The sequence below is a fragment of the Amblyomma maculatum genome, chromosome 10 (genome assembly GCF_055883805.1).
Source record: "Amblyomma maculatum isolate TAMU_Amacu chromosome 10, ASM5588380v1, whole genome shotgun sequence".
NCBI lineage: Eukaryota > Metazoa > Arthropoda > Arachnida > Ixodida > Ixodidae > Amblyomma > Amblyomma maculatum.
The window spans coordinates 52,985,173-52,994,501 of NC_139353.1; the positions used below are offsets into that span (position 1 = coordinate 52,985,173).

The 9,329-nt window shown below is 48.2% G+C and overlaps 1 protein-coding gene across 1 annotated transcript in view; it reads right to left on the reverse strand.

The window, feature by feature from the left end:
- Positions 1 to 1,687, reverse strand: part of LOC146176416 (uncharacterized) — a 37,739-nt gene extending 36,052 nt beyond the window's left edge. Inside the window, exon 1 of the mRNA XM_084582747.1 lies at positions 1,390 to 1,687. The gene's annotated coding sequence lies outside the window, so the exon portion shown is untranslated. The remainder of the gene's footprint in view (positions 1 to 1,389) is intronic.
- Positions 1,688 to 9,329: the final 7,642 nt, after the last annotated feature.

The window sequence follows — 9,329 nt, forward strand, 5'->3', positions numbered from 1 at the left end:
AGCGGGGCGAGACGGTTGTTTCCGCTGGTAACGTAAACTGTATGCGTTTACACAGCTTCGGCCGACTGTCGGCAAATCGTGCGCGGGTGATAAGGCTGCAGCTAGAAGCGGACGGCCTGATTTCGAAATCAACAGCATGCATATCAGGAAGGAAATATATGCGATATCTCTGTGTGCCCTTTGCTACGACGCGCCTCCTGGACATACTAACGCTCTCTATATCAGTGATAACAAAAGAAACACGATACAGAACCCAATAGAAATAAAGGCAGAATTAATTAGCGGGCGACCGAGGAGGTGCTTAATTACTTCCATTTACGATCGAGCACAGCGGATGAACGTGCGCAGTCATATCGCTGAGATAAATGCTGTCATATAAATCTTACCCGGAGAAATATTTAAAATAAAAAATGAGCACGTCGTACCGGAGATACAAAGCAACCAAAAGCGGCCTCGCTGGCTATCTGGCGGGCCCGTGAACCACAGATCTGCTTGTGGTCGTGCTCGAATACCATCTCGGCCGCACAGCGCGCGCTCTGTTTCGGTTAGAAAAAGAACACAGCACGTGTGCACACGTTCGCTTAAAATCACCGTCCTTAGAAAAACCGTTGAAGACACAGGATGTAAAAATTACTCTCCGGTGTAAGTCTATAGCTGTATAATATAGATCATTATATATAAACCTCTGCGCGGTCTAGGTCGCGTCAGCATTCAAAAAATTTTCAAATTTTCAGTTTTACATTCAAAAACCCGCCGGAAAACAGGTTCTAAAAAGAAAAAGAAAGCTTCCTAGATGGCACATTAACTTGAGGTATGAAGCCTCCGAAGGTTTGAAATGCCAAAAAGAAACTATATAAGGTAAAACACATCGTACTACGTCAGACGTCACTCTGACGTTGTCGGCAAGCATTTTCGCTCGTTTACGATCCACCTTATCTCGTCACGTATCTATCGCCACTTAGTCACGCCATATAGCGACTACATATATAAACTCGCGCCGTCATCGTTGCAATCCCACGTATACGCGCCCGCGTTCAGCGGACCGTTTCGAACTATGCTTGCTCGTGGGTGCTACCAGAGAAAGTTAAAAAGAAAAAAAGAGAGGCGGCTTGTTTTAAGCGGAATGTTTAAACTGCGATGCGCGTCACTTCTTAAAGCACAAACACAACACGGCGCGCACCCAGAACAAGCTCGTTGTATACATCTCTCGAAACCGGCCGCACGAAACGAAGCGGGAGGCAGGGCGCGCAAGGTGCCGCGCCGTAATCTGGCGTCCGTATCGCCACCGCTCGCTTCGCTGGCTTCGTCGCGCGAGCTTGTTGCTGTACAAAAGAAAGCGCGGGCGCTCGTTTTAAAAACGAATCTCGGGCCGTTCCACCTGAGACTCACCAGCGGCCTGTCAACTCCACGAGCACCATCTTGTCCGCAGGATGCCGGCGGAACGCACGCGCAACAACTCTAGGCACAAAAGCGACCAGTGCGAGCGACGAACCGTCGTTCGGCTGGGGCCGACCGACCGTCTGTCCCCGGCACAAGCGTTGTCCGGTTTCGCATGTGGAAAGAAAGAATATATACAAAAATGGCTGCCGGCCGTATCCGCAGCAGCGCTAGGGTGAAACGACCTTGGCTGGAACGAAGGAGGGAGAGAAAGATGCAGCTCCGCTTTTCTTACGGCGTTCTTGTTGCCTTTGTGGTTGTTGCTTCGTGTAACAAAAAATATAAAGTAGCGCGCGGCTGCCCGCTAGTTGCTGCAGGTGCCGCTTCTGCTGCGGTATGCCTTCGTGAAGAGCGCGATGGCTCGCTCTTTTTTGAGGGGATGATGCGAACGTCGGACCGGCAGTTTATTTTTCCTGCATCCTGTGCTGCTGCTCCTCTCTCTGGACCAGTCGCTAATAAAAGGCGCGGGATGCGGTCGGCCATGTGGAACCACATGGCGTTCGCCCAGCGCTATGCGAGAGCCACGAACGTTGTCATCGTCCGGTAGTGGACTGGTTGTGGTGGTTGGTGGCTCCCGTGCGCTTAGCGTACCGCGGAAGTCTAGGCCGGGCGATATATGCGCGTTGGGCCGAATCGCCGCTGCTCCTCCATTGCCCATCTCTCTCCTTTCGCTCCATGGCTTGGCCGTCAAAACCAGGGGTAAATATATTCCCTGCGTCAGAAAAAGAAACAATGCGTCTTTTTCACGTTTAACACTGCGTGAGAGGGTGTCCGCAACGACCGATGTTAATAATAATCAATCAATCAATCAATCTTTATTTAATGTGCGCAGGAACAACCATGTGGTCTTCTTGCTGCAGCACAAATAAAAAAAATGGAAATGAACACACAAGTTTTACGCACACAGAACACAAAAGAAGAAATCAATAACACGTGAAATCTAATTGTAATTGGTAACAGGAAGGGAAAGGCGCAGTATCTGTCACACTTGCTCACTGGACACCTGAACCGCGCCGTAAGGGAAGGGATGAGGGTGGGAGTGAAAGTGGAAAGAGAGAAGGGGGAGCCGTGGTGGAGGGCTACGGGGTAATTTCGACCACCTGGGGATCTTTAACGTGCGCTGACAAGCACACGGACGCCACTTCGTTTCGCCTCCATCGAAACGAAAGGAAGGGTGGGGCATGTAAGAAGGATGTGGAAAGAAGGTGGCTCTTCCCTAGCGGTTCCAAATTTGCCATCTGGCAGATGCGTCAGAATAAGAACCACGATGTGTTTCTTCGTAGTCATGTGCTTCTTATATCCAAATGAAAAAATGACAGCCGACTCAGCATGGTTAGGCAAATACAAATTAAGTGCGTAGCACTTCGGTTGCGGCCATAATAGAATTGTCGCATTTTGTGAAAGACCAGTCTAGCTGGATATATAAAACCCAACAAGCCCAACAAGCCGTACAAACGCTCCTGCACGGGCTAAGAGAAGCGTGTCAGACTCAGGATCATGGTCCATTGGATTCCATTCCCAGGTCAATAGTGCTGCCCACGTTGTCAGCGCCTGCAAAATCGACCACGACACGTGATTTGTGGCGTCACACTACCCGCCGACCAATCAACTTCCGACCATATGTCACGTGCCAAGAGTCACTGGCTAGAGTCATGCTCGCGAGAAAAGAGCGATACGCGGAAGTGGGAGGGCTTAGTGATAACGCCCTAATAGAGAATTAAGAGATTATCGACCACTGCAAACGCGTTTTCGGAGACTATAGGGCATGTCAAACTGCCGGCGATTGAGACAAAGGATTCAGAAAGTCGCACGGTGATTGGGTCACACCGCAGTCTTCTACTAAACGATCCACTTCCACCTTTCGCATGCCTTCGGGAGCTCTGACGGATTACTGTTGAAGTTTAACAAAACACTGTTCCTTCATTGGTCACACCTGGAAACAACTCATTTTCTTCCAATGTGCCTATCGGCTGATTTCACGAACGAGAAGAGCAGCATGCGCAAGGACTCCTACCTTCCTCTCGCTAGATTGTGAGACGCTAGGCTTGAAAAAAACAATCATTTTAACCCGAAAGCGTTAAAGGGATCGTGAGGGGATCCTAAAAACTGCTAACCTTCTCGAGTCCTGGTCGAGACACTCTGTTAAACCCGTCCGTTTATTTTTATTGCGAAAGCAATACTATACGACAGCCAAAGCGAGACCTCGGGTGGCCACAAAGGGGTATGCTAGGGTCTCCTCATAAAAAAAAATAATAATCAGCCTGCCATGACATTTGAATTCACGTCATCCCTATGCCACGGGCAAGAGCTGCCAACTCGGGTCGCTCCTTTCATACGGTAGAGTAATATCAGAATCAGCCTGCTAGAACAGTTTGCATTCTCGTTACCCCTACGACACGCAGGCACGTCCATACGGCTTGGTTGAAGCGATTTTATATGTGGGCTGGTAGCTTACGCTCTCGCGTCATACCCTTAAAGGATAAGCTTAAGTGTCCCCAACTTTACACTGAGAGGGCCTGATAGGGGGATAATGTAGCAGGCAAAAGAAGTTTCCGTTGCTTTCGCAATTAAACTGGAGTTAATCAGTGCTAAACCACAACTAATTTTAGTCACCTTTTTACATGAAAGCGCGCCATTCAGAATTTCAGACCTCCCGCGTCCCGTGGAAAGGAAGATGGCGGAGGGAGGAACCCATGTTGACGTCACAACAAGGAGCCGAGAACATTCCGTGCCGCCCGAGAGAACTTTTCAGCGCGCGTTGGGGACGTAAAGGGCATGTCATCTGAGTTTTGTGCGTCTGAGTAATGCATGAACATCTCTTCGATGACGCCGTCTTCCAATGACCGCCTCAGCCGTTGCTGTCAAACCAATGGCATTCCTTGTAGCACAGCAGCCGAAGTTGCTCATTTCTTCATTCACCATATTGTGCTTCGTCATGGTGCACCAGCAGTTCATGTTAACAGGGCAGCAAGATCCTTCGGCTTAGTGGTACCAGCCATTGTAATGCAACAGCTTACCTTGTTATTAAAGATCAGTGGTCGTATATACGTTCAGTGGATGTTGTCTTTCTCCATCCAGTCATCGCCTATTCAATCTAATTTGGTGTATGGCGACATATATATCTCAACCATGCCAAATCTTTACTTGCGTATACCTTGGTTTCCATCTTGCATGATCCTTTGGGGCATTTTGTATCACATACTGTAATTGCTACTGATACTGCGAAACGTAGGGAAAGAGCGTTTTCTCTTCTCAACTTAATTCGTCATACGCCACGCTTATGGATACGCGAACATGACGTAAGGCATGCAGTATTCAGATCAGCTCCCATGGTCATCGTCGACGTACTGCACATCTTAATCATATCGGCAGAGGTCTTGATAAGCCGCTCATTCCATTTTTTTTAAAGAATACGGAAAATAACTGAGGTAAAGGAATTATTATTATTATTTTTTTTTTTTTTTGTGAGGACAGGGCTGAGCCATATATAGTTTTAGTATGACCTGAACTGTAAGCTGCTGAAACAGCAAGTCCAGAGGAAGGACATATAAGCCTCAGAGTAAAGCATTTTTATCGCCACAAAATAAGGTATGCCAAGACAAAACCGCAAGGCTTGTCGTTCTGGTGGGATACGAGGCCCAAGCTTGGAGGCAGTACAGGAAACAGGTCGCCGCCGACCATAAGAACAGACAGCGCGTCAAGTTTCTAGATGATATGTTCGCATCCCACGTACACCTTCTAAGGCTGGTATAATGACATTGCGGGGATCATGTGGATGCAGCTGGCACAGGATCAGGTTAAGTGGAGGGGTAAGGGAGAGGACTTCACCCTGCAGTAGGTATAGTCTAGCTGATGATAATGATGATGAGACCACGACCGAGAGAATCCAATTAATCAGCCCACCCGCTAGGGCTGCACCAAATATGACGGGGATTTAGCACGGCACAAGAAACGAAAACAAAATGCATGTCGGTATCAGTAACCACTGCAAGTCAGCTTTCTGTTTTAGCATCGATGATGCCTCAGCGAATCTTAAAAAGGCAGCGTGAAAATTGAATTGCAGCAATTTATAAGGGGAGTGATATGTGCGCCAACTTCCAGACAGCTTTCCGGCACCTATATACACGAGAACACTCAGTATTCCACCATGTTGAATTTAGCTGTGGACTACGCGAGACAACAGCAAGTTCAGCAGGTTGAATAGCATCGTGCAACTACAACATCACAGACGCCGCACGAGACTGAGAATCACAAGGAGTCAAAGGCAAAAGAGAAGTCCCGCGGCTGGATTCATAACGCCTATAATTTACAAAGCGCCAGTGGCAAACCCCATTGTCAGATCTTGAAATGAGGAAATCATGGGTTACAGGAAGGTGATCACATTTGGTTCCATTGTCTACGGTGGCCAATGATGAGACAACTAAAGAGCTTAATAAAATGTGAGGTCATGAGCTGATGAGCCCTGCCCGAGTATAGGAAGGTGATGACGCTAAAATTGTGACTATGTAGGCAGTTGTCATGAATCCTACCCCGCACCTTACTCCCACAAGAACCTGTTTTTAGACCCTAAGAAATGTGATGTGAATTAAAATCGCCAGCTAGGAAAATATCTTGAAGACGAGCTACAAGAAAATCCAGCTGCGAAGAGCAACGAACGCCACTTGTAATGAAGGCGTTGGCCAGTGTGAAACTAGCACAGCTTGGCTGCACAAACTTCAAATAAAACATTCCATAACCCGGACAAGCCAAATGGAATGAAACATAAATAATATGACACAGTTCAGATGACAATAAAACCAATAAACGAACAAGTACCTGGGTGATCTAACCGAAACGCACGAAAGTTAAGTTAATTGTTTAGATAGAATCTTTTTTTTTTTTTTAGATGAAAGCCAGAACTCTTGAAATAAATTAATGGAGGAGGTCGTCGAAACCGGGATTTTTTTTTTAGCAGCGGTTCCGTCCCACCAGTCTTGATCCCTACAGACGGCCACGCGCCTTTCGCTGTGGCTAAGATGAAGAGGCAGAAGAAGATGAGCTCGCCGGCGTTCGGGTCCCCGGTGCCTCGTGCCGCTGCTGTTAACGGCTTCTGACCAGCTTCCCGTGTCCTTTACGGCGCACGTAAAGACGTCATTCGAGTCGCTGTGGTGCCCACAGGTGCCCACAGTCTCGCGACTCGATCTGCAGGTGTCCCAGCCCTGTCAAGTCCAAGGGTAACTTGCCTCGCTCATCCGCCGCTGCCATCCTCAGAGGAGCTGGCACTTCTCCTTGAAGACCTCCACGGCGGTCTCAAAGGAACTCAACGGGTAGGCAAGACATTATGTGGTGTTATTAGGGGCAGCCTTCTACCCCAACACTCCAGCCCTGTGGCTGTGGCCTCTTCGCCCGTGAAACGCGGAAGGGTTCGTGGTTGAGGGAACAAAAGGAGGAACGACGATACATCGTGACCACTCATATTTATTGCATTTGAATATAATACAGAGTGTGCCGGCTAGCTATAAAATAACAACAAGGTTTTTCTTGGAAAGAGAAGGTGGCGTTAGACGGGCTCCCGACTTGCCGGCGGGAAAATAGGGGTACATTTTTTTAGGCGGACATTTGCACGAACTGATAATCGCAGCAGGGATCCCCCGCCATTTTGGGGGGATAAGCCACCCCTGCGTTAACTTCTCGAGGCGGCTAGACCACTAGTTCGAGTATTTACCGGCCGACTCGCGGCCGTGCGCGACGGGTTTTCTCGTTGGCGCCGCATACTTCGGACCAGGACGTCCCTCGGTGTCTGCCGCGGAAGGTGGTGAGAGCGCGCGGTAACGACAGCTCGCGTTCACTGCAGGATCCAGAAGGCGTTGCCGTGTGTCTGCAGGATTCCGAGTAGACCTTTTAAAGGCGCTCCCGTGGTTGTTTTCGTTTTACCACATCGCACAGCCCGCACTGTCTTGATGCTTCTTGGGACACCTGGTGGTGGCGGTCAGCTGCGTAGTGGGAGAAAGGGAAACTGCAGATTACCGCAACTTTTAGGATCCTCAAATTACTTGTCAAAGTGCGTCGTGTAATTATCATTAATGAACACCCGCAAATAGTTTATGAACGTGTTGCACGTCTGGGACTGTGTTACAGAACATCGAGGTCCCTATTTTACGTTGACAGTAGGAACACTCAGGCGACGTGCCCAACAAAAACTGAAATCAAACTAACGTACAATTTTTGTCAAAAGGGTAGAACAGAGGGGATTTGCTTCTATCTGTGTAGTTAGGCCCCTGCAGTGTTCTTGAATGTACTATGATGGTGGCGGCTCATGACTATAAAAAAGCTACCCGGTATTTAAACTGTGGTCAAATTGGTTTTACCGCGCGAAAGCACGGATTTGCATGGTTTCGCTATGTGTTTAGCTTTGCGATGGTGTCAGGAAGACAGTGATGAGATTGTTATGCAACATCAGTATTGCATTCCTTGTTGTTATACTCAATGTTGCTCGTGAGGCGGACTGTGATGAAAGATGCCCAAGTTGTCAGGAGTGACATAGATATAAAGCTGGGCTTTAAGCAATCCGTGTGATCGTGCCTGATTGCACGTATAGAGGCAGCGTATCTAGCTCAGGATCCAGCGGGCCTAGAAAACTGCACTCCGATCTCGTCCTTCCAACAGAAAACAGGACGGTCATAATCAGTCGGGGATTACGTGACAGGCTGGCAGCGTTCTAACCAGTGACGATCTAGGACATGTCATGGCCCACCACCTGGCCATGTGTGGCCAAGTGGTCGGAAGGCTCGATGTGGCTGTGTGCAACTGTAACAACTCATTTGAGGTCAGGGGCATCAGCTTCCTGAGCCAAAGGTTACAAAAGTGCCTCTGGCATAGACGATTACTGTCTTTGTGGCATTCAAATGAAAATTGGCTAAGGTTTAACTGCTAAGGCTAGACATATGCGAAGTGATAAACGTCGTTCTGCTGTGGTTAGGCTTTAGGCTTAGACATTGACAGAATGGTTTTGACGCGATTAAATGGCGGCCATGTTGAGTCGAGGACTCCGTCAACAAGAAGGAACACGTGATGCTGTAACTGTCGGCAAAGGTCAAGTGGTGGCACACCAAGTATCATGATTAAGCTATTTAGCCACACCTCTGCTTGTTGAAGATCACGCGGGTAGACTTTGGCTTATACATGGCGCAGTCAACCTTTCACTTCAATATGTAGCGAGACGCTTGTACCTTTACACAATTATTGACCCCTAATTTTCTGTCGCGTGTTTTATTTTTTGTAATGCGACGCATGGTAGATTGCTATACACGGATGGCCACGTGTTGTATAGTTGTCAACGATGACCAAATAATTTAGAATCAAATTTCTTTCTTACCTGTTTCGGTTTCAACAGCCGAGCCATGACTATGACGTCAAAGTTGTCTAAGTCACGTGAGGGATCAAAGTGCGATATGATTGGCCATTCATAGTCTTAATTCACTGCAACGCTAAGCCAGCCTGTCTGAAGAAGAGGGTGAAATGACACTTGTGAAAACGATGCGAACTGGGAATATGGGTCCGCGAATCACAATGAGTGAAGATCTTTAACTGAAACCTTAAAGAGCAAAGCAAGAAGCTCCAACAGTCAACGCAGTCACAAGAAAACACAAATAAAGGAAAAGGCGCGATCGTGACTACTTATCCCACTCTTACGACCGAGAATGGGAGCTGGCGTGAGCGATATATGCGATGCCGTAACCTCCTCGAGTTGCAGTTCCACGCTAAACCGTCGCCAGGGTCCGTGGTCGTACGCTGTCGCGGTGAAGTTTCAGAGGCTGCCAAATCGGTTGTCCCAGGTGGACCATACAGCAGCTGTGAGGTACAAGGGCCATTTGTTGCGAGAGCTGCAGTACTTATTAACTGATCGTTAATCC